This window comes from Passer domesticus, chromosome 2, assembly GCF_036417665.1.
Source record: "Passer domesticus isolate bPasDom1 chromosome 2, bPasDom1.hap1, whole genome shotgun sequence".
Taxonomy (NCBI): Eukaryota; Metazoa; Chordata; class Aves; order Passeriformes; family Passeridae; genus Passer; species Passer domesticus.
The window spans coordinates 14,343,669-14,368,236 of NC_087475.1; the positions used below are offsets into that span (position 1 = coordinate 14,343,669).

General features: G+C 41.4%; 2 long non-coding RNA genes across 5 annotated transcripts in view; one reads left to right on the top strand and one right to left on the bottom strand.

Annotated features, from left to right (window-relative positions):
• Positions 1-8,490, bottom strand: part of LOC135293382 (uncharacterized) — a 29,246-nt gene extending 20,756 nt beyond the window's left edge. The window contains exons 1-2 of one of the 4 annotated variants that reach the window (XR_010355474.1): positions 8,314-8,490; positions 8,007-8,090 (exon numbers count right to left, since the gene is read on the bottom strand). This is a non-coding gene — a long non-coding RNA (uncharacterized LOC135293382). The remainder of the gene's footprint in view (positions 1-8,006; positions 8,091-8,313) is intronic. The other 3 variants (XR_010355473.1, XR_010355476.1, XR_010355475.1) reach the window with 3 other exon arrangements.
• LOC135293381 (uncharacterized) lies at positions 8,162-23,172 on the top strand. Its single transcript, XR_010355472.1, has 4 exons — positions 8,162-8,588; positions 8,689-9,470; positions 9,876-22,364; positions 22,801-23,172. It is a non-coding gene; the product is annotated as an uncharacterized LOC135293381 (long non-coding RNA).
• The last annotated feature ends 1,396 nt before the right edge of the window (positions 23,173-24,568 follow it).

Here is a 24,568-nt window from a genome sequence, read left to right on the forward strand (position 1 = left end):
ATACTTGGGATCTGTGGCTTAGGGTCTCCCTCACTGCAAATCTACCAAAATCTGTAAGCAAGTTTTGTACCCCCAGGCCAAAAGTCTGGACTTGTTGCAGAAAGAACCCTAATGGTTGAACTTAATGACCTTAGAGGTGTTTTCCAATCTAGCTGATTCTATGAATCCAAGGATTTTGAGAGGAACACTCCAGTGTGTTGCAGGTGATCCTGGAGACCTCTGTGGCCCACAGGAGGGAAGTTCCCTCCAGTTTTGTGAGAAATGCTGGTCATAGACCAGTTGGAGCTGCAGGGCAGAGGAGCCCAGAGGTTAAATGTCATGAGCCACCCTGCAGATGAGTGCTTGGTCTGGTCACCAATAGTCCTGTCAAGTTAATAATGCTACATGGTTATAGCAAAGTTGTAGAAGAACAACTTTGTTCTTCCATAAGAAGTACAGGACAGACTTGCAAAAATTTTGAAAAGAGTTGTGACTCTCAAACTAAATTAGGATTTTTTGAGTACAAGCCCAGTGCTGCTCAATAAACACATAATTGGAAATAAAATTGGCATAAATAGATAATTAGCAATGCTTAAGTTAATTTACTTCAAGTAAATGATAATAAATGAAGTAGGTCATATGCAGAGCAGATAATGGACAGATACTTTTCTTTTAGTTAAATTTGCCAGTGTGTTCCCAAAGATGGACATTTTATTTTGTGAGAGAAAAGCAGTTTGGTCTGTTTTTCAATGAGTTACTCAATTTTTTGCTTCCTGCAGCTTTGCTTGCAGAGGATGATAATCAGCTGAAAATTGGACAAAGTACCATGAATATTTTTATTGTCAGTCTTATGGATTATAGCTCTGACTTAATGAAGAAAGTCAATGTTCCCACAATTTCAATATGTGAGAACAATAGGCCTTAAAACCCAATGTGCTCCCAAGTATTACTTAAAGGAAGAGGTTTGGACAATTTTTCTGGAGAAGCTCTAGGTCTCCTCCATGTGTTCTTCTTGCTAATGTGATTTCTTTTTGTTCCATGTTGTGTATATGTCTAGCAACAATCTATTGTGAATTGCTTAATTATTCTTCACCTCATTTCTTCTGCCTTCAGCTACTACCTCAGCAGGTTGTGGGTAACATCTAAGTGACTTCAAATGTAGGATCAGTGATTGCATTCTGCCACTAGTTTGTCATAGTGATAGAAACTAGAAGTTAAGAAGTTACTACTTTTTTGCATTTGACTTTAATTATCTGTTTTAATTTTGCAATCTTTTATTAAAACTCAAGTTAATTTTAGACTGACAGATATCTCCAGACAGACACTGCCACATGTATGTGATTACATCAAGCAGTTACTGAACCGGTCCAGTTACTGCACAGCCATATTTCCTTAAAATACTTAATATTTCCATAAAATATTTTCAGATCTTAGCTTTCATGCTGTGAGCCTTCACACGATTTGAAGACTTTAGTTACATTTTTGTGTAGAGACCTGGTGCAGCTGTAGGTAGAGATGTGTCATGGAAAGCTACCAGAGGCTATATTGTCAGTAAATCTCCACATGAAGAGTGAATTGACATTAGCAATTGTCCACTCCACTTGTCTTATTCCAACCATGTTGGAACAATGTTGTTGCAATGACAACATCCCTTGGAGATTTCTGAATACAGAATATGTAGTAGTATTATTATTGGGAGTCATGAATAACATTTATATTATTTATATATCAATATACACACATATGTACGCAAAAACATGTAAAAAAATTGAATTCTCATAGGCAATTATGCACAAGGAATGATTTTCTGTGTCTGTGCACAGCATTATAAAAAGGATTTCCTCACTTCTATTTAATGAATGTCCAAGTTACAGACTGTTCTTTCAGACAGGGCAAATCAGAGATGATGTTCAAATGGGAAGGCATGTAACTCTGCTGACACTGAGACATAGGGCATTTTGAGTGAGTACCCCTTTGGAGGCATAAATCCTAAGACGTTTTTAAGCTTTTCTCATATTTTAAGAGAAATTATTACTCTCTCTTCCTACCTTCTGCTAGATAAAAATTTAAATTATGTTTAGGAAAAAAAAAAGTATAGCAAAAAAAAAAGGCAAAAAAAAAAGCAAAGGAATATTTTACTTTCTGGACTTCTTTTCCTTTAGGTGGTTACATTTGAGGTTGAAAATAGCAACATGTACTGATGTAAAAGGATTTACCAGTTCCCTAACAGATTGTGTTGAGAAGAAAACAACAAATCCAACAAGGAGAAAAAACAGGAAGGGAGTAGATACAAATTTTTATAGGCTTATGAGTGAATACAGATACACATAATTAATGTTGTGCTCATATTAGAAGAGTTCAGACAATAAGGAAGTACAAGTGCTTTAGAAGACTGTAAATGAGCTCCCTCTTTTGAGGCTCTGTTGAAAGGAAATTAGGCCTAATGTAAGAGTACCATATAATAATTAAAATAACTTTATAAAGGAATTTCATTTACATAGCAGAGGGCAATAGTTGGGGGAGGGACGTGCAGATTTACCAGGGTCCATTTCATTGTGTACAGTGGAGATAACAACTAGAGTTCTGATCTCAAAGCAGCACAGATGGTCAGATAAGGGAACAGAGAGAGAAGTGAAAAGTCTAGACATTTCTAACAGACACTAGCAGTGCTTTTAATTTTTGATCCTTACTTAATTTTGAAATTTCTAGAATAAATGCATGGGATGGCCTGCCATTCACAGGGCTTTTCTGTCTACTAGTTAGAAAAGGATCCTGAAGTTTATGAACAAACTTCAGCACCAGCACCAGAACTGGTTTTAAGGAGGAGACCCAGATCCAGGAGGGAGTAGGACCCAGGACAGCAGCAGGCAGAGGCTTGTCTCAGCTGTTGTGTGTGTCAGCTGCAGGTTTGGTTCTGCTGAGAGCTTGGATGCTCTCCTGCTCCTGTCCTGTTGTGGCTCTAGAGGGAAGAAGAGCAGCTGCCCCTGGAAACCTGCTCCTTCAGTGCCTCCCTGCCAGGCTCAAGAGCCCTGGAGACAGGTTGTGCAACTCTTCCTTCTGTGTTTTGTGTGACCTGTTGTCATGTGGAGGGAAGTCTGAGGTCTTGGTCTGACTGGAGGCACGAGATACAAATGTCCCACACAGAGCCAAACCTGCCACTCCAAGGTGTGCATGAGATGCGTGGAAACCAAATCAAAATCTCAGCTCTCAGACAGCGTCTTCCTCAGGCTGGAAAAGTAGGGCAGCATTTTTGACTTTGATAAGTTTTTTCTGTGAAGAGGATGGGATGAAATGCACTGAAATTATGGATGAGCTGGGGTTAGAGAGAGTCTTTGCTGTAGTATGAGGCAATGCCAGCACAGTCATTGCTGGTGCCAGTGCAGGTTCCGAGCTGACAAATGCTGACTTCTACAGGGAACTCTGAAGGCTGCAGAGAGAACTGAAGTTATGCACAACCTTAAATATTTAATTCCAATTATTGCATGCTGAGAATTGCAAGACCATCTGCAAAACACTGTAAAACATAGCAGCAAAAAATATATCAAAAATGCAAATATGCTGTAAATATTGGAGGGAAAACAGAAGCATAAAATTAACTCTAAAGCTTATTTGTAACTATAGACTTCAGGATTCTCTTGTGCATTGTGGTGATATTTTGTAATTATACCAGCAGGTAAAAATGACCAATTCTCTCTTGGCATAAAATATGTTGTGATTTAATTAAAGCAGAAAGCCAATTTAAGTGGAATTGAGAAAGACTAAATCAATTATGAAGAATGCTATTATTAGATTTGAAAGTCTAGCAAAATCAGTCAAGTACTACAGCACCACATTTTCTCCTTTTTAATGTAAGAAAAAAGATTAGTCCATCATTGCCTCCAATGGTCCAAGGAAGGTAATTCACAAAAATTGAGAGGTAACATTTTCAATCAATTAAGATATAATAAAATAATCACTTGAACTTCAATAGCATTTTGGCAGAAATAGGTGCTTTTCATTGAAAACAGAGGTAGTACAGCCAAGCCCTGTGCCTTTGGTTTGGGAGTGCTATGCCAAATCCTTGGTAAAGCTGCCATTTGTTTTCCTCATGTCCCAATTTTGCCCTGCAAGCCAGGTTCCCCAGAAGCAATGGTTTGCATGAGTGAATGGGAATGATTTCTTCAGGCATGACAGAATGTACAACTGGGCTACAAAGCTTGGCCTGCATGAAGGGCAACCTAAGTCACTCAAATGACAATTATTATTCCTGCTTTCCCAGTATTTTTGGTGAAAATATATTCTTTTTTTAAAATTTGAGGTTTGCTTTTCCATAGCAGAAGTCAGAAATAGTAACTTGCTTTTCAACTCTTTTTGTTTTCAATCAAATTTCTTACTCAGCCATTTTAAAGAGTTCTCCTCCATTGCCCTCATCCTGACCCTCACAAGCTGTGTATCTGGACTGGTGGTTACTTTTCAAAAACATCAGTGTGTTAAATCTTTATTAAACATTGATCAAGTAGGTAGTGGAAGTGCTAGAGGTGCAATTATTATTCCTGAACATTATGATGTGCCAGTCTTCCCACATTGCCAGAGGAGAACATTGTGTCTTCTCAATACACATCCTTCTGCTCTTCCCTGCCCACTCAATGGCTTGCATACAGAAAGCTAATGAATGCTTAACTGAAATAAGGACATTATCGACTTTTTTAGGTGAGAAAAACTCCCCAGGGAATAGTTTAATAGGCTGGAACTCCTTACACAAGTTGTACCAGTGTAGCTTTAGAGAAGCCTTATGTATGGCCAGGGAGCTGAGGGCTGGAAGGGCCAGAGGGGCAGGATCAAACCTTTGCTCATCTGTGGTTTGGGGGCTGACATTTCTGCCTATTCAGAAGAGGGATGGAGAAATGACCAGGAATTGTGACAGAACAATACAAGTGTAGCCATGGGATGTGTCTTCTTGGGTCGTGGCCATAAGCTACTCTAGAGCATGTCTAGTGTGGTGGAATAGCTGTACAGCCCAGCCCTCTCATGGTATCAGCAGGAACATGCAAGACCTTGAAGTGGTTCAAAAGGTTTTCAGTGCAGGAGCTGTGGCTGCTTGCTTTGCTCTCAGACAGAAAGTTGTTTGCTGCAGAATCGTGTGGTGTTTTCTACCTTGTGCTATCTCAGACCAGCTGAGGTGAAATAGTCCAAGCCACTGCCCTTTGTACTAAACTGAACTGAGGAGGCATGAAAAGCCATTCACTGCATCTCAGATAACCTCTAGATGCGTAGTATGTTCATTTCTCACACTTGTCTAATACAGTTGGAGTCTTTGTAAGCTTCTAACAGCAAAAAAATTACACTTGGCATTGTTATTTATATCAGTTATATCATAAAACAAGGAATAAAACAAATGAGGTTAGCTAAAGTGATTTTCCAATAGAAATATATCGATACTGGCAAGTTTAAAAATGTCCTATGGTCTCATTTCTCCTCTCACTTGTTTTCTCCCTCTCTCCCCTCCTTGCTCCCTTCTTCCCATATATACATATAAGATTGTTATACTGGCAAATATTCCAAGAGCAGACCTTGCCTGAGATGAGGTGACAGTAAAACCTCACTGCAGGGTAAGACAACACCAACAGGTTAGACAACTCCAACAGGTATTCCCACAAGGCAGCTTAACTCAAATGTCTGTATGCTTTCACTTTTTGCAGTAAACCTGTGTCAGTCTGACTGAACACTTAAATTCTGAATGTTCTTTCTTCTGATGGGCAGGCTTACCTACCAACACTATTCACCTGTTTTGCCATTCAAGAGTTTATTTCTTCTATAAAAACAAACAAAAAACTCCCAAAGTTTTTGAAGTGCTGTGTAATGATTTGTCATATTAATTATTTAAATTAATTTAAAAATAGTTTAGAAGTTGATAGATCTTCACTGGCCATTTAATAATCTAAGCTCAAGAGGATTCTCAGTATTTTTATCAGCAAAAAACCCTTTTCAGTGCAAACTGCTTTGCAGCATTCAAGCACAAAGCCAGCCACAATAAAGTAAAATCTCACAATGCTTTAGAAATTAATTTTAGAAAAGAAGTGGCAATAATATATGTTCTCACAAAACCCAAAAATCTTTCTCATAACTTTATGTATCTTGCTAAGAAGTTATTTTTTCTAGGCTTGCATGAAGTCAGCTAATGGTGTTCTGTCAAGGCTCGGATTTCACTCCAGAAATGGTTTATATGATTTTTTTACAAATTTACTATGAATTGTCTTAATCTAAACTGAGAGGAAATGCTCTTAATTGAAATATCACTTTCTACAGATGGTTGTGCAATAGTGCAATACTGGCTATGAAATTGATTTAATTTAATTGGTGCAACCAGTGCTTTGTGGGCCTCACTACAGGAGACAGCAATATGCATTTCCTTCACATAACACCCCTACTTCCATTACCCAAGACTCATTTGCTACATTTATTTGGCAGGAGGAGTGGGTTTCTCAGTTCAACTCCTGCTCTCCAGCCACTAATCCTTCTGGATTTTTGTCTGCAATTTCTGCTGCAAAACACCATCCCAGTACCCAGGCCAAATGAGCTGGTTCAGCTCTCTGAGCCCTTGCAGGATCCAGCTCCAGGTGGTGTTCCCACAACTGAGATGCAGATTTAGTGCGATGGAGGCAGCACATCTGTGTTGGGATCCCTGCTCCTACCTGGCCTAAACCACTGCAGGACCTTGGTATGAGGGACCACTCCAAAAATATCCCATTATAAGTAGGTGTACAAACACATAATGAAACCTTAGCAGGTATTTAGTTTCTTCTCTTTACTATAAAAAAGCCTGCAGTGGGCAGCATACTTCTAAAGTCCTAAGATTCCTCTTAAATATTAATTTTCTGAATCTCCACTCCAGGTAAGAATTGGTACATCTGACATTACAGTTTAAACTGGTGCTTATTTCAAGTGACTCAGAGATGGTGGATTTCCCTCTGTCTTCAGTTTACTTTACCACAGGAAAAACACTGAAATTCTGGCCAGTGCTAAAGACCAGGCATATTTTAATCTGATTCTAAAAGTCTCCCCACTCCAGGCTCTCCAAGGTTGCCTCTTGGGAAACTCCCTGTTGCTGGTGATGACAAAGTCATATTACACAGTTAGTCTTGGAAATTAGGGGAATATATTCACTGTCTGCTCAGAGCTGGCCTTGCTTCAGGCCCTGACAGGGTAAGAGCTATGGAGGGCTCTTTTGGACTGATGTGAAATCATTAGTAACAAAATTTATAAGGATGAAAATGATCTATTGAGATTTTTTTATGGTTGGCCCATTTGTTAATGCCAAGTGTTGCTCAGGCTGGGGCTGGTTCATGGTCTCCCTGCCAGGATGCTGCTCTGTGCTGGTGTCAGTCTGGCTGCTGGTCTGTGCCTAAAGTCCACTGTGAAATATCAAAGCAGCTTATATTAAGTTTCTTCCCTGAAAAGCATTTCCTCCCTGCTTTGTATTGAAATATTGTATTTTGGATGTTTTTCATGGAGGAAACTTAACACGAGCTGCTAAATGGCCATGAAGCCCCTAAATGTTTTCAGGACTAACTGAATGGTTTCAGGATTACTCTTTTTCCAGGAAAGGATCCAGTACTCAAATCTTAATTTGAGGGCTGATATCTAAAATAGGAACACTGGCATCTCTCAGTTTGCTGATATTAGTGCTGATATTAGTGCTTTCAGAGAGTTTCCTGGCAGCATCCAGTCTTTACCCAGATGTGTGGGTAAAGCAACCAGATGTGTGGGTATTTATTTGAGGCACTCCCTTTTGGTGCTTTATTCTGTCACTGCCTGTTATTGTTGCTGTTTTTCTGAGTTTTTTTTTCTTTTTCTTATCCCTGCCTGTTTCTTTTCTGTTTTTCATCTGCTTCTCTTTAAATTTCCCCTTCTCAAAAGGTTTCACTGACTACTCACACCCTGTTCTCTCACTGTTCAACCCCAGATGGCTGGTGCTGACACTACAGTGTTATAACTAAACCTGGTTGTGCTAAAACCAAATAAGCAAAATTAAATGCACATTAACTCACCATTTCAGGATGCCTCTGGACTACAGTTAACATCTCCAAATCCATTAGTGGTCAGCCAGCAGTAAAACACTCTTCATCATATCCCTGAGAGTTGGAAATGCATATTAAAAACCATGTGGTTAAGGCTCCTGATGATCCAAATGCCTCCTCCAAGCCTTGTAAATATGTAAAATTGTCACGTATTTCATGCTGGTAATTTATCGTGGACGTGAACTGCCAGTTTTTGCTTATGCAACTTTATTTCAAAGTCACAAAAGAGGATGGGAAGAATGGGAAAAACACTGAGTGAAGGATGATTTGTGCTAACCTGGTGACATTTATCAGCTGTTGGGCTGCTTGCTTTTACCAGCTGCACTGGCACAGCCAAACACCTCAGGCTGTTGTTGTGTGTCATAGCAGAACATTCCCAGCCAGGTAATAATTAGCATTGACTCCATGATTCCAGAAGACTGACCAAACACTTTATTATTCTATATTATTAAGAAACCCTTTGCCTTTATAGACAACCACAATACAGGTCGACCTAATTGGTCCTTTAATTAAAACACCATCACAGTTGGCCAATTAAGAAACCACCCTTTGGTAAACAGATCTCCATAACTCATTCCACATGTGCACAACAGCAGGTGCAGCAAGTGAAGGTAAGAATTGGTCATCATTCTTATCTCTGATCTCCTCCCAGCCTTCCCCAGGACAATGCCTGGGAAAGTTGTGCCTGCTGCTCTCTGTGGCCAAAGCTGCTGCCACAGCTCTGTGGTGTCTGCTGTGTTTTGGGGTGCCCCGAGGAGCCAATTTCAGCACTTACAAAGGACCTGCCATCGCTTGAGCTGGACCATGTAGAGCACATACAGAAACCAGGAGGCAAGTGGTAATGTAAGCTCACCTGGGAGTTACACTTGACCTGAGGTTTCCTCCAGTTCTGTATAATGAACTCGAGAGAGTGGTGCTTGATAGCTCGTATTAGCAGCTGGGAATTAAAACTGATATTGCTAAGCAGCAAATACAGTGGCAACAGAGAGGATTAGAGGAACAGGCACAGCTCAGGACTGAAATATTAATCTAATTATTTACAATTCCAGTTATGCCCAATGCATGAACTGAATGTTCAGCAGCACCTGGAGTGTTTGCTACCCACTGAGCTCCCAGCAGCAATAGTTTTCAGAAATTTGAGAGATTGTTTTTAAAGGAGATCCTAAACTCTATGGTGAAGCTGCATTTGCTGTAACTCCAGGGACAGAAGAAAAACCCCAAAGTGTCAAATACTTACCATGACGTCTGTGGAAGATGAAACACTACAATTTCCAGCTGAACATTAAAAACCAAAAAACCAAAACTGAAACATTTGTGAATAGGTACTAATCAAAACCCAGTGTCAGCAAAATAATAATATTCTTGATAAAGATTCAATTGAAAAATACTAAGAAAATATTGCATCTTCCCAGAAGCTGTACTGGTGCAAAAATGGTAATCAAGTCTTCAGTGTTTTGCATTTCTGTTGGGGTTTTATGCAGTTTAGCTTTAAAAACCCATATGCACGTGAACCAGTTTTGAGTGTTCTGTGTTTTGCACTAGAGGTTTTTTTCAACTATGCTTTGAATGCACATACACTTGTACTTTGTGGCACACTTTCCAAAGGTGACGTAGAGGACCCAGTATAATAAGAATAAAATATTTTATTGTGTGACAAGTTAAAAAAATGATGGACTGAGCATTATGTAGATGTTGATTTTAGAGATTTGCATGTGATTAAGCAAGTTTAAATGTCCTGCAGAACTGCATTGTTTCATTTATTAATAACTTTTAAAGTGAATTTTTTAAAAAAAATTCAGTAAGATTCAGTGTTAACTAATAAAAACATAATTGCTATAGGTATGATTCACCCTTGCAAAAAGGATATGGATAAGGGAATGGATGCTTTGATCCCTGCAGAACAGAGCAGATGTATGTGCTTCACGTTACCCACCGACTGTGCCACCCTGACTTTCATGTATGGTGTGCTGTGTGCTTTGCTGGAGCACCACCTCATTCCCAGGAAATGATGAATCACAAAATCACACAGAATGGGTGAAAGGGATCACTGGAGGTCATCTGGTCCAGCCTCCCTACTCCCCTAAAGCACATCACTGAGGAATGTGTGGAAACCATGTGAGTATCTCCAGAGAAGGAGACTCCACAACCTCGCTGGGCAGCCTGCTCTGTGCTCAGAATGAACAGGAAGCTTCACTTTCCAGACCTCTGGATTTTTCACAGCTTTTGTGACTGCAGAGGTGAAAGCAGTTGTAACATATTCTTTTCCTTTGGGGGTTTTTTTATCTTTTTGGCATCCCCAAGGCAGCAAGTGTGCTGAATACAACGTGTATACACACTCCTTGCTGTTCAAGGCAACATTAGGTTGAAGGATGGGGCTTGCAGAGGCAGTGTCAGAGCCCAGAGTTGGCCATGTGTTTGCCCTCCCTGCTGGAAGTGGCTGAAGTGGCACTGTGTGTCCTTGTGCAGGTGTGGAGCTGCATGGTGGCCTCATGGTGTGTGCCACGCTCAGGATGGCACCTTCTCTGCCCTGGCTGGCAGGGGTTGCTTACCCTGACTCAGGCTGTTAAAGATCCTGGGAGCTCTATGCTGAGGAGAGTAGAATATGCCCAAGGGATTTGCTTTGTTTCACTTTCTGTTTTACTTAGTACAAAGGAAAATACTTCCCAGTAGAAGCCCGTGGGAGCAGCTTTTGTCTCATCTGGTTTTGCTGTTTGAGAATCAGATGAAGCCAAGAAGAGTTTCTGCAAGAGCAGCCCCATGCTCATGGAAACAGAGTGGCAGGTTTCACTGTGCCAGTTTGTACTTTAGAGAACTGGACGGGGGGGAGAATGTCTACAGGCTGGGACTGCCTAAAGCTTTCTTAAATTCAGTCATGCCCCTGGTCCCCAGAGTGTGCTGTGGGTGGCACAACCCCTTTATCCATTTTTAATGTTGAAATTCAGTTTGAAATGAGAGCAGGTTGAAATCTTGTGCCTCTCTATGCCAGAGAAAACACTGAGTAAGTTCAAATAGCCCAGTATTTATTATCCCTGTCATGCTCCAAGGTTTAAAAAGAAATGATAACCTTTTTTCCCCTCCCAAACTGTATCTTGCAGAATCATTTCCAGATTCTGTAGCTGAGATGTAAATGTGATGGATGTGATGGAATTACTGAGTTGACTAACACGACCACATTAAGTAATCTTAATGACACTTGGACTAATTGCTTGGGTACACTGGTGTTTTCTAAGTTTTAAACTTATGAATCCTGCCCACACATAATCTGCGTGCTTCACTGATCCTTTTCTCCCTTGCCTCTGTGGAGAACCTCTGTCCCTGGCCCCTTGAAATAAGTGCTCAGTCATACATTCAGCTGGACCTGTTCTGTGAGGGCTGCTGCTCAGAGTGAGCAAAGAGACTGGGAGAAAACAACCTGCAAACCAGCAGTGTGTTGAAGAGAGAAAGAGAAATTCCCATAAATTACATGTATTTGAGGAATATGTGTGTTCTGGGAAATAAAGGTAAGCAAGTTGAAGACGGTTCCATGCTGCGTTATTTCAGCCCATATTCAGTACATTCTAACAGCTCCCATTTCCTACCTGAGTCAGGTTCAACACATTCTCCAATTGCCAGGAAAACAGCAAGTTATATGGAAACACTGAGCTGCTGGTATCTGAGGCTGGACCCAGAGACAAGCATGAGTTGTTGTCAACATACAGAAATGCAGATTTACTGTGTGTAATATTTTTTACAATGGTTCAAAATTATGTGATCTAGAAATCAATAGTGTTGATAATTCTAATGAGAAAAAGTATAAAGATTATCAATTTTAATGTGGTGTTAGAGGAGAAGCTGAAGGCTTTGATTCTACTATTTTTTCCCCACATCTTGTAGAGAACAGGCTGCTGCTTTGCACACACATATAGCATACTAATAAGATATTATTTTCCACCTCTCAGATCTCTTTTGAATTCAAATATACCTATTAGCACCTTTACAACTCAGCTTATGCATATCCCAAGCCTATGTGATTAACTATTTCTACTGTACCATTTGGTGGGTGGCATTGCAAATTACAGAATAACACAGGGAAACAGAGTTTTCTGCTGTGGGTCTTAACACTGTGTATGGAAAATGCAGAGAAGCAAAAAAGGAGAGAGATTTAAAGTCATTTGGATGTGCATTATTTAAGCTGGCAGGGATTCAGGGCTTGTAATTTTAAGGCTGTGTATGGGTCAGGGTGGTGACTGGTGAAGGGAAGCCTTGATAAGGGTTTTGAAGGCTGTTTCAGGAGTAGAGGTCAGCAGCAGTACAAGTCTGATGGAGGAAATGTGTGTGGTGAGACCTGTGCCCCAAAGGAAGGTGCAGAGTGAGAGCTGGCTCAGGACAGTCAGCAGGGAGGGCATTACCTCTTCTGACTCTGGGCTGAGGTATTTGGCTGTTCCTGCTGTAGCAAGATGATGGTGGAAGATGGAGACAGACTTTGCATGGGGAACTGAGGGAGGAAGAACAAGGGAAAAAAGGGAAACAAAGAGCTTGTTTTGGTGTGACTGTGAGATGTCACAGTGGTGAGGCACACCTGCCTGCACAGCCCAGTGCCACCTCTGGGAGCACCCTCTTGTCTGGCTGTGGAGAGCTCTTGGTGTGGGTGAGAAAGGCAGTGAACTCACTCTGCTGCTCTGCTAAACAGCTCCTCCACGAGCTTTGTGGGAGCCTGGGGCTGTCCTCACCTGGCTTCTGAGAGCAGCTTCAATACCTGAACAGTCTTATCATGTTTTATGTTTCCAGGCAACTTTGAAAGCTGCACTCCACTCCCAGGAGGGCATCAAGGGTCTTTCTGCTGAAGACAATAAAGAGTGAGTCAGGTCTGCAGGCTGCATCAATCTAGGGCTTTTTTTTTTCATCTTATATACAATTTTTTTCCAGGAGACAAAAATAAAATGTTGGCTTTTCTGAAATGTGCTGTTGGTGGGATGATCCAGCTCTGGCAGTAGAACTGGGGTATGGCAATATTGACTATCATCTGCTGCACTGCTCTCAGAGTCCTGGTGACTCTCAAGCTAGTGTTAAAACTAGCTTAAAACTGACCTGTCTTGATGCTTTCCTGCTCAGAAACTTTGGCATTGTGGCTGAAGAAGAGAGGATTAATTTGTCAGGAGGTGCTGCTGGTTACATTTGAGGTATGGGCCTGCACCACCTACTGCAAGGGTATAAAACTGAATTGTTTCCTTACTTCTCCTTGAATTTAGCACCAGTTCTACACTGTTTTCTGGAATGATGACCTACTCTGCTTCTCATTTCTGGGGGCTGGTTTGGACAAGCATCTGTCTGACCCTGATCTCCAAGTGTTGCTTTTCATTACAGCCCAGATGGGGCAGGGACTATGTGCTCTTCTAGGCTTACCTCCAAAGGACTCTCCAGAGACTTCAAAGCAGTGTTCACTATGGTTTCTACTACCTGCATGGAACAGATGTTCCAAATTTTGGGGCCTTTTTTGAAGATATTACTCTTTTTTTTTTTTTTTAATCCTTAAAGTCCTTGTTGTTAATGAAGTTGCTTGCTAGGGACCTTTTGTAGAGTACTGTTGTCTTTTGTCCTGTAACCTGCTGGCTTGCTGTCACCATGGGCCATAGCCATAGAAAAATGTCTGCCTTTGCCTTTAGAGTAGTGATGCTTAGTGGATTTGACAGTCAAGTAGAGTTGCAACATGAGCAACTCCTGAAGTTAGGTAAGTCTGAGAGCCTCACTGTTATCCTAAACTCCGTGAGCTCAGTTTAACTTGGATGCTCTTTAGTCTGGTACAAGACTGAAGCCAGTGTCAACATTTTAAAGTAAATCCAGTTCATGACTTGTCACATTATAAGAATAGCCCCATTATGCTCAAGCAAAGGCCCATCCAGCTCAGCATCCTGTTTCTGACAGTCGCTGAGAATTAAGGAAAGGGTGTAACTGCAGGGCAAGTATTGAGTGATATTTCCCCAGTATGTTCTCCCACCCCTCAGCAGTTTATGGCTTAAAGATTTTCTGATCTCTCTGTTTAATAAGTTTTTGTGGCCTTATCTTTTGTAGATTTGTCAGATTCTGCTTTTGCTTTCAGCATCAGCAGCACTTCTGGCAATGAGTTTAGCAACTTCATGATTCACTCTGTCAGAAAGTCCTTGCTTTTGTTTGTTTGAAAGCCCTGGCTGAAGATTTCATGTGATACACCCCTCTCATATTTTGAGAAACAAAACTTTTTATTCATCTCTTTCATGCCACTCATGATTTTATAGAGCTCTGATGAGAACCTAAAGTGAATGACTTTTAGTATGATTTAAGGCTCTGTATTATGTCTTATGCTTTCTGGCTGTTTATATTCCATTTGATTTTACTTTATGTTTATTTTGTCTTTATTTCACAAATTTAATCATTTTGAGAAGATTATTTTTTCTAATTAAGGTAGAATTAATCCAGGGGCAGTGATAATTTGAGAGCCAGGATTTGAAGGTAGTTTATTTAATCTGTCTTCAAATCCTTTGGATTCAATTTGCCCAGCTTTCATACTGATGGATGCTGTATTAAATTATTTAAATAGATGAATTAAATTTGGAGCAAACAGAGGCTAATGCATTTCACCCTCAAATAACACGCCTCTGTAGCCAGGGAGCTTTTCTAGGAGAACTGAGGAGACAGCAGTGAGCTGGAAGCACTGTATGCAAAACAGGGGGTAAGGGCCACACAAAAACCCCTTTGATTTATCCTCTAGAACTAATTTGTCGATTCCTTGTGGTCACATTAGCAGACTGGAGCCAAGAAAGAAACCTCACAGAGATTGACCATGTGAGCTGAAATAATAAGCAGCTGTTGCTCAAGAGAAAGCTCAGACCAGACTTGCAGAAATGTAATTAGCAGCATGCTGGCTGAGCTGTTTGCATTCCTAGAGCCTGCATAGTGCCCTTCTGGGGGGCAGTGGTAATTTTTAGTCTCTCTTTTGGAGAAAGCATCTTTCTCTCTAACAATCAGGGCTGGAAAGGTATAAAAGAGATGGGAAAGAGTGGAATATACTCTGCAGTACTCAGGGACACTAGATGGGGATATTTGCTCACTTTGTGGCTCTTGGTGTCCCTCCCAGCTTTGGTGGGGATGTTACCAAGGTGCAGGGAGGGCTGGTGACATGCAGAGGAAGGGACAGATCAGAGGGGGTTGCATGGGGGGACCTGTGAGGAATCTACACCTTCGTTGCCATTTCTCACTCTGTGGTTTCCATCTCAAACACAGCTGGTCTGTACAGCTCAGGACATGCTGAGGTCTCTCTTCTGGCTGTGAAACACAGCTCAGCATCATGTGGGACAGCGTGGTCATGGTTCTTCCTCTGCACTGGGAGGAAGAAGGGCCAAATCTTTCCTATGGGAGAGGGAGAGCCAAAACCATGGCGATGTTCCTTTGTGGGCCCAAAGCATTGCTGCTGTAGGTGGCATTGGTGTGTTTGTGAGGGCAAAAAAGGGGCATGAAGCTACTTTTTGTATTCCTTTGCACATGTTTGGCTTGCCAAGTCGCTGTTGTTTAAAGCAGGAGACTCCTTCCCTGCCTCAGAAGTCTTGGCTGCCTGTGAAGTGTGAGGCAGGGTGAAGATGGGCTGCTGAGCCAAGTGTCTGACAGGGACAGACTGCTGCCTTTGCAGCCCCTGGCAGAGCCCCTGGGCTGGAGTGGGCTTTGGGCAGGCCCAGAGAAGAGCACAGTCACAAGCACGGGGATTCACGTGTCACTGGTACTTGGGACAGATTTCAAAGGTGCCCATGGGATGCAAGGTAGAGCTGATGTGTTCTGGCTCTGTGGGATGCTGGTGGCAGTGTTGGTAAATGCTGTTGCATATATTCTCTGCGTGGTCAGGCTGAAAAAAGGACTCCAAAGAAAATAAGAAAGCCTTGAATTCCCTTGTTAGGCTGGTGAGTGGAAAATGGGAAAAGAAGTTGTGTTGTTGATAGCCTTTGAAATCCATAAAGGACAGACCATATCTCTTACTAACAATCGTGGGACAGATGTAATAAAAACAACTTGCTTGAATCAAATATCTACATTTAGTGTATTAGGAAGAAGCTCTTTTGATTTTTTTTGTGTTTTATTTTGTTTTGTTTTTTTGTGTCCATATACACTCAGAGGCAGAGGTTCTGGGTGACAACCATTTGCCAATATCTGCTGATATCAGAATTTGTTTCAGCCTTGAATATAATATTGAATGGTCAGTGAAGTCAAAGGATAGAGAGAAAGCTGCTGAGCCATAGATGGGTCCCCATGTTTGCTCTGACATTAAACACTCCCAGTGTCCTCTCTCACCACCTCTGATTGCTGTTATTCCCAGCAAGGAAGTTGTTAAGTCATAGATTCCAGATGACTGTTAAGGTCTCTTCCAATCCAAACCATTCTATGATTTTACTTCCCAAAGATCATTTGAGGTAAAGAAAACAGATTTTCTCCAAGTCCCCTTTTGTATTCTAGAAATTTTAGAAAGTTCAGGCTTTGGTGTAATAAAAGGTATAGTTGATTTTCAGAAGTAACAAATATCCTTTTTTTCCCCTACATAGGTTCGCACCTTCATTGTACTTCTCTTAAGGCTTGCCTATTGCAGGTTTTGTCTACAGCCTAGCATTCAGCATACAAACACCTTCTGTGTAAAATTAACAACTGGTGGAAATGTTTGGCTGAGCTAGTGGAGGTTTTTACATTTGCCTTTTCAGAAGGCTTCCTGAGCTAGATTATTTTTCTTGGTTCAGTTTCTGACTCTTATTTTTTTCTCTTTAGCTTTGACAGTATATGTTTAGATGAAAAAAAAAAAGGGGTGGAGGAGCTCTGTGAGTGACTCCTTTGATGAAACATTAATTGGTATCTACACATGTAGAGGTAGCAAACTGCTATTCTTGAAATAGGATCTCTACCCTTTTTTGTGTAAGGGCTTGCATTTCTGAAAGGGATGAATTTCTTAAGCTTATTGCTTTGGATTTTTTTTCAAGTGGAAACAGAGTTTTCTCTTCAACAAACTCCAGTCTCCAATCCCTGACTTTGGGCTTGCCTACATTTGGAAATGTACCAAAATAACTATTCCAGAATAAGATCCCAGGAGGATATTTTAGAACTAGATTAAATTAAATTGGAAATAAGAACTCTTATTTTGGAATAAGAGTGTCTGCTTGGGGATTTATATTGAAATAAACTGTCTCAGAATAATTGTAACTATTTTGGTATATTTCCAAGAGCAGACAAGAGCTGAGCAATGTTCTGAAATAATTATATTAAAATCTCATGGATGTGATGGATAATGGGGAAAAATGTCAATACTGAATTAGAAAAATTTGGAGTGATTGTGTCTGAGGGTGTCATGCACTTGTTCAGTGGGGTTTTTTGAGTTTAAGCAAAAGATCCCACCCTTCAGGCTATGTATATAATTTGTTATTAATATTTTAGTAGCAACACTACTGTGCTAGGAACAGTCTTACAGACACAGGTCCCACCTCTGCACAACCTGCAGTCTAGAAATCATCCCTTTTCTTTGTAATGCTATAGATGTCAGCATGTCTGTTTTCCAGATAAAATAAGAGTTCTCAGCTCTTCATAACGCTCCTTCTTTAAAACATTGTTTATAACACTCCTTGTTTGTAATACTTATAACACTCCTTGTTCAGGCAAAACTGCTACTTAGGTTTGTTTTATTTTCTTGAAGGAAAACAGAAGAGGATAATTACAAGAAGACAGAAATGATAAAAACCACGCGTTTATTCTTTATTTGTAGTTACTGTGCCACCCCTCTCTGCTTGGGTTGCTGTAGGTGGCACGTGAGTCATTATTGGTAAGACAGAGTCATTATTGGTAAGGCAGAAGCCATCATGTGCTTCATCAGTCCTGTGGCAGGGAGCCAGTACAGATGTGAAATGAATATATCATCCCAATGTACAAACACACAGGCTGTATGGAGTGCTAGTCTAAAGCAACACTTTCTCATTCAATAAGGCATGCTCACAGCTGAGAAAGTTTTGTTATCTGCCTGGGTAAGATTTTTTTTTCTCCCTTTAGGCACTTTCATTTGTGCCTTGAGTGGAGGTTGCAGGAATTTTCTCTGTGGCAAGAAAAGGTCACACACTGTATTTACTCATATTCTAATCTCCCAGGTACATTCAATACTATTTTGGTTCCATACTGGAGGTCTGAAAGAAAAAGACATGGAAATTCAGTGGCACAATTTCAAGGTTATCCCACAGGCCAGCAAATCCAAAATGTGATTTTTTCTTCCCTTTATGATACGTCATAATAGAATAAGTTTATGTAGTACGAAAGCGAAAGGCAGTTTCTCCCTATCAAATTATCATATCTAGCATCAAGCCTGTGCTTGAAGGTAATTCTAGCTAATCCTTTGTAGCAATAAATATCTATTACATTTATCACATTGAATTTGTTTCCCCTTCATTTCATCCAATTACCTTTTCTACAACTGCAAAATACATCAGAGCTGTCTCAACACATTTTTTTATGGATGTTAACTTACTATTCTCTTCTTGATCTTCTGTCAAGATGTGCTTTAATTAAAATGTTCATGTAACTTGTTCAAGTTTATCCTTCACTCCTTCAATATCCAGATAATTGATGGGTTTGCTTTTAAAAGTGGAATAGAGCAGTCCCAAGAACTGGGCTAGGACTGAAATTCTGTAGGTGTAAAAACTTCTAAGCAGGTTGCTATAATGTCAGAATTTAGGATATTATGGTCAGAGGGCTGTCAGCATTACTATTACAAATATCTTTATCTGGTGTTTTGCTATTGAAATTCCCATAGGAAATACAGATATAAATGGCCTCAATCAGCCAATCTTTTTTCAAATTAAAAAGACATATGGTTTCATAGTGTGAAAAGACAGTTGGTGCTGCTCACTCAGCAGCTCTGGGACATTGACACTGTGGCAGCTCCTGGAAGACAGCAAGTTTTCCCTCTGCTTTCCTATAGAGCCTGACCTGTGGGCTCCCCACACGATGGCACCTCCGGGATTTCTTTTCCAGTGGGAGTGTTTGTGAAGTTTGTGTGCACAGTGCAGGGATGGTGCTGCTGTTTTCTCAACTGCATCTCATGTTTCTTTCAGCTCCTTACCCCCATGTGCAAATCACGGTGTTAGGCAAGATGTGTGGGTTGCTTGTATGTGTTGTTCATATTCAAGACAAGCTTTTTTTAGCTGGGGTGATGTGAGGCCAGAAGATGGATTAAGACAGAATGAATGGAGGGATTCAGAAATCTGTGATTGGTAAAGGGTTGTCATTAAATGGGAGAGTTTTAATTGAACTCTGCAGCCTTGGCTGCTTTCCTCCAAACGACTCACCAATCCTGACAGTAACAAATAAGGTAAAAATCTTTGTGACAGGTATCTTGCAGATTTCATGGTGGCTTCCCTGTGCCAGTGATGAGCAGTGGGCTGCTGGGTGAGCTATCCAAGCTGCTTGGCTGTACAGTTGTTTTGCCAGATGTACACAAAGCTATTGAGAAAGCACATTGGAATAAGGAAAGAAAACACTGGGGGCTGTTTCAGCCAAATGACCTTGAGAGAAACATCTACAACACTTTACACAAGTGCACAAAACCAGCTCCTCCTTAAGAAAGGGAAAAGAGTAGATGTCCAAAGGCTCAGCTGTAGGAGACTTTCCAGCTATCAGGGTGAAACTTCTCTGTTCTTTAGGGCCAGCCTGAGGAAACAAGAAAAGGTATAGGAAAAAGGATTAACTTCTTCAAATGTCTTTATTGCCTTCTTCTCAGCATATGTTCTTTAAGGGAGATGATGCAGGAGACTAATTACTGAGGTTAATGTTCTGAAATCCTTCCTTACTCAAGGCTATTTATGTGGTTGAGGAGATGTTAATACCTGCAATCAGTCACAGATTCACGGGGGAAGGTGCTGACCTTTTGAAGACTACGGGGCTTAGGCCCCCGAATTCAACAGTCAGGTGTTGTCTGAAATCCCCTCTTTTTATTTCAACCATCACAGAAATCCCAAAAGGGTTGGTTGCAACAAAACATTTGCAATATGAATGCAAGAAAATGAAAATCCTGACTTAAAAAGGGATGCATCTCCCCATCTGTTCTATGCTTATTTAGAAACTTTCAGGTTTTGGGGAGATGTTGGCAGCTTCTCTCATCAGGGAGGATTCCAGGTGGTTATTGCTCTGCCCTGAGTTCTCTCCGAGGAAGGCGCAGAGGAGGAACTCTGCTGCTCTGGGATTATGTGCTGCTGGAGAAGAAATAAAACTGCCTTAAGGCAGGCTCACAATGCAACAGCCTAAAGGAAGATCTGGCAGGTGTCCAAAATGTCTGCTCCCCTCTGCTCTCCTGATGCTTCATCAATCATATCACCTGTGTGTCATGATTGTCAGCATGGAGAAAAATATTTGGAGTGTTCTGATTTCCTCTTACACTGGCAGGGTGGTTTGTTACTAGGAAAAGTGCCTTTTTATGGATATTAGTTCCTTAAATCAGGAGTATCCACCTGGGAAGAGAGCCCACAGAAACAAACCCACTGTAGTAAAAGTCCGTGAAGCTCTGCAATTTATACTTTCTACAGGAAGATGAATATGGATACGTTAATCCACATAAACATACACATGATAACATCAGTTAGACAAAAAGGTGAACCACATTCAGAACAACCTGGTTTTCATGCATGCAGACCTCTCTGGGTTCCAGGTGAGTTTTCTTTGGAGCTGTGGAAGCTCCTGACTCCAGAGAGTCAGCAGAGCTCTCATGGCTCTGGTTGCCAATGACTGCCCCTCAAACAAGACATAGAACCTGCATTGTCCATAGGAAAAGCCAGCAAACTCCAAAAAGCCAGACTCCCAGATCTTGCAGATGTCTCTAACCCACCAAGAAGCAGCAAGACAAGGGTACAAGGACCATTTATTTTCCTCCTCACAGGCCACCTTTGAGCATTGATAGAGCAGTAGCAGAGGAAAAGTGCTTGAAGCAGTTAAGAACAAGCCAGGGAAACTCAGCCTGCACCTTGTCTCCTTAAACTACCTCAGCTCTAGGGCATCACACCAACAGAGCCTCAAGTGTCTGAGTCAGCAGGACAGCAATGTCAGCACTGGCATTCCTCACCTCAGAGCTGCTGAACCGAGCACCTTCACACGAGTGTTTCTTTTCCTCTGGGAGGTTTATCCCACACAGTTAATTTAATGATTAAATATTTGACCATTTGTTCTGCTACATAAATAAACAGATTTTAGGTGAATTATATGGAAAAATACTATTTTCATATTTCCAAATTTTTCATAAAGTAATATTAGATAAGCCACCACTTGGACTGAGGGCAAATGTAGCACATCAATAATTTTGAAACATTTTAAATATCAGAAATGTGTAAAATGAAGATTGTATTCAAAGTTTTTTTCCCACCCTTTTAGCTGCCCTCAAAGCCTTGAGCAAGGGAATAAGTGTAGCTTCAAATGGGAACTTTAGTAGAATTCAATTTTAAATTCACCAGTTTCTAATTATATCCTTTCTGTGGCAAAGTTCAAATGCCTGGCTCTCTCTGTGATTCCCTGGCTGTAGGCAGCATTCACCATGTACTTGTCCAGAGATTAGAGGCATCTCATAATACTGATTTTGGTGGTGCAGCTTCCTTGTTTCCTTCTTACTTGAGAGCAAAACCAGATCTTGTTCTGAGGATCTCTGACAGTGGCTATTCCATGTCTGGCAGTCACTACAGTCTAATTCTGCTGGACGTAATTACCATAATTTATTCCCTGTAGATGGTTTCTAAAAATAGAGGTAGGTATGATCCTTGCCCTACAAGGCTCACACAAAAGACAGAGAATTAAAAAGACTGGCAGATAGGAGAGAAAAAGTAAAAGAAGCAACAGCTATGGCAAGTACGCAGAGAGAGATAAATTAAATCCAAATTAGTCCTTTGGTGTGATAGTGAGACTGAATAAGCAAGTTTATTAAAGAGAAAAAATATAATTCAGCTAAAAGATAGAGATGCATGAATAGCTCTGAGAATAACACACAGAACCACAGCATCCTAATGGTATAAACTCCACACTAAAATTGAAAAAGCCTTTCCTTCAGTTCAAATCACTTGTCTCTGGTGTCACCCTGTCAGTGTGAGCCAGTAAGTAGCTTTGTCCTTCCTCAGGAACCCCATCTCTCTCCTACAACTGACTTTAAAATGCATCATTATCTCATTTCCTTGTCACATCCCAAATTGTTTTTAGAGTCTGTTGGGATCTCCACAGCTGATGAAAAAGCTGTGAGCACAGTCCTTGATGTCCAGGCTCCTCAACAGACCTTGGATCACACTTCGCCTTCCAGGCTGGATGCTCTTGTTGCACAAGGATTTCCTGAGGGTAAGGAAGCTCTTTTGTAAGGCAGGGATGGGGATGCTGCAAACCCCAGACCTGCTTTTTCTCTCAGGGTTTTTCATCTCTGTTAGTACCTGCTGCTGCAGTCCCATAATGTGCTCCCATGTATTTGTCTTCACCCTGTCCCTGTCATGTGTGGCCCTACTGCTGTTCCTCCCTGACAGATGACTGAAAAACTTGCTTGAGGTTTGCAGAGGAAACCTGCATGGAACAGGCTTGAGCCTGGCTCTTGTGGGGGTCTCACGTGGAGGGGAGATCATGCCTGGCTGAAGCAGCCTCACAGAAGAAGGCATGAGCTCCTGTGGTCGCCTAGAAGCCTTATCCCTTTCAACTCTGTGTGCAGTGCCCTAGGCTTTGCTGGTTGCTCTTGTGTTTTGCATTTCTGCATCTTGAGTGTTTCCTTCTATTTATGGGATTTCAGGCTTTACTCATCTTGTTGCTTCCTGTAAGTCTCTGTGGATGTGTCCTTCGCAGACAGCTCAGCCACGTGCTCATGTTTATGTGCAGCACATTTTACCTGGTGGGACACCTGGTGTCTCCAGCACAGGGAGTCCTTCTGCCTTCCTTGCCTTTGGAACAGGCTGCTTTTGGGGAAAAGTCTATGTCATAAGAAAGCCTCCATGGATGGGGAAAAGATATCAATAAAACAATTTATTGCTCCAATTCTGAAATTCCCCTGCAACCTTTACCCTAATATATCACTGTGCTTGCTAGTATATCAGTGGTTGACTTGCCCTATAAAGCCACGGAATTTTCTCCTTTCCTTTGTGTGCAGGAATTTCTAGATAATCTGGGGGTAGGAAAAGGGATGGTGCTATTTTGCTGTTACATCAAATCACTTGTAAGTGATCACATTTGGCACTTTTCAGTGTTGATTTCAGGATGGGTCTCCAGGCCTCCATGCTGAAAAGCTGCTCCCAATGTTGTTTCACTGTTTGCTGCTTCCTGTCTTCCAGGACAGTGAAACATCTGGTACAAGCTGCTCTCCACAGTGAGCACAGAGTGATGGCCAGATGGAAATGTGCCACCTTCCCGTGTCCCCCTGCACACTCAGGGAATGGCACGGGAATTGCAGCCAGGCGTAATTCCTGCCTGTGATTCCTGCCTGTAATTCCTACCTGCCTGGAATTCCTGCCTGGAATTCCCACTTGTGATACCTACCTGATTGTAATTCCTGCCTGGGATTCCTGCCTGTGGTTCCTACCTGCCTGGAATTCCTGACTGAAATCCTACCTGGAATTCCTGCCTGTGATTCCTACCTGCCTGGAATTCCTGACTGGAATTCCTGCCTGTAATTCCCACTTGTGATTCCTACCTGCCTGTAATTCCTGCCTGTAATTCTTGCCTGTCATTCCTACTTGCCTGGAATTCCTGCCTGTGATTCCTACCTGCCTGTAGTTCCTACCTGTAATTCCTGCTTGTAATTCCTGCCTGTGATTCCTACCTGCCTGTGATTCCTGCCTGAAATTCCTGCCTGTGATTCCTCCCTGCCTGTGATTCCTGGCTGTGCAGTGTGGCAGGAGCAGCGGTGTTTGAGCAGGGAGCTGAGGGCAGCCCATCCCTGCCCTGCCTGGCAGTGGGGAGCAGGGGGGAGTCGGGCACTGAGCACACGCCTGCCCTGGCTGCTGGCTGAGCAGGTGTGGGGGTGTCCACGCCGTGGGTGTCTCAGACTTGGTGATAAAGCTGAGGGTGTGCACAAAACTCAGCTGCTACTGCATGGTGCTCCTGCCACTGCAGGGCATTGGCAGCAGGAGTTGGGTGAGAGGGGGTTCTGGATGCACAGAACCTTAATCCTCCTGCCATCTTTACTTTCTGATTCCATTTCACTGGGAATCAAACAAATTTGCAATGTTTTAACTGGAGAATATTTTGATTAAAGTTTCTCTTTAGAAGGACAAATACATTTTGATCTTGTGATTAAGAAGGTATAATGAATTAAAAAAAAAGTTTGCTTATGGGGTGTGTTCCACTGATAGCATATAAGTTCAATATAAGTTTAAGATTATATCTTTCTTAATGTGGCACATATTTTCTTAAAGCTTTTTCTTTTTTTGCAAGAAGAATGTTCTTTTATCTTTAGATAAATAGATAAAAATTTAGATTAAAAAAAAAGAATATCTACATTTGTGGTTTATTAATAGAAGTTTGCCATGATAGAAGGCAATAAAACACTGTTCTGTGAAGAGAGT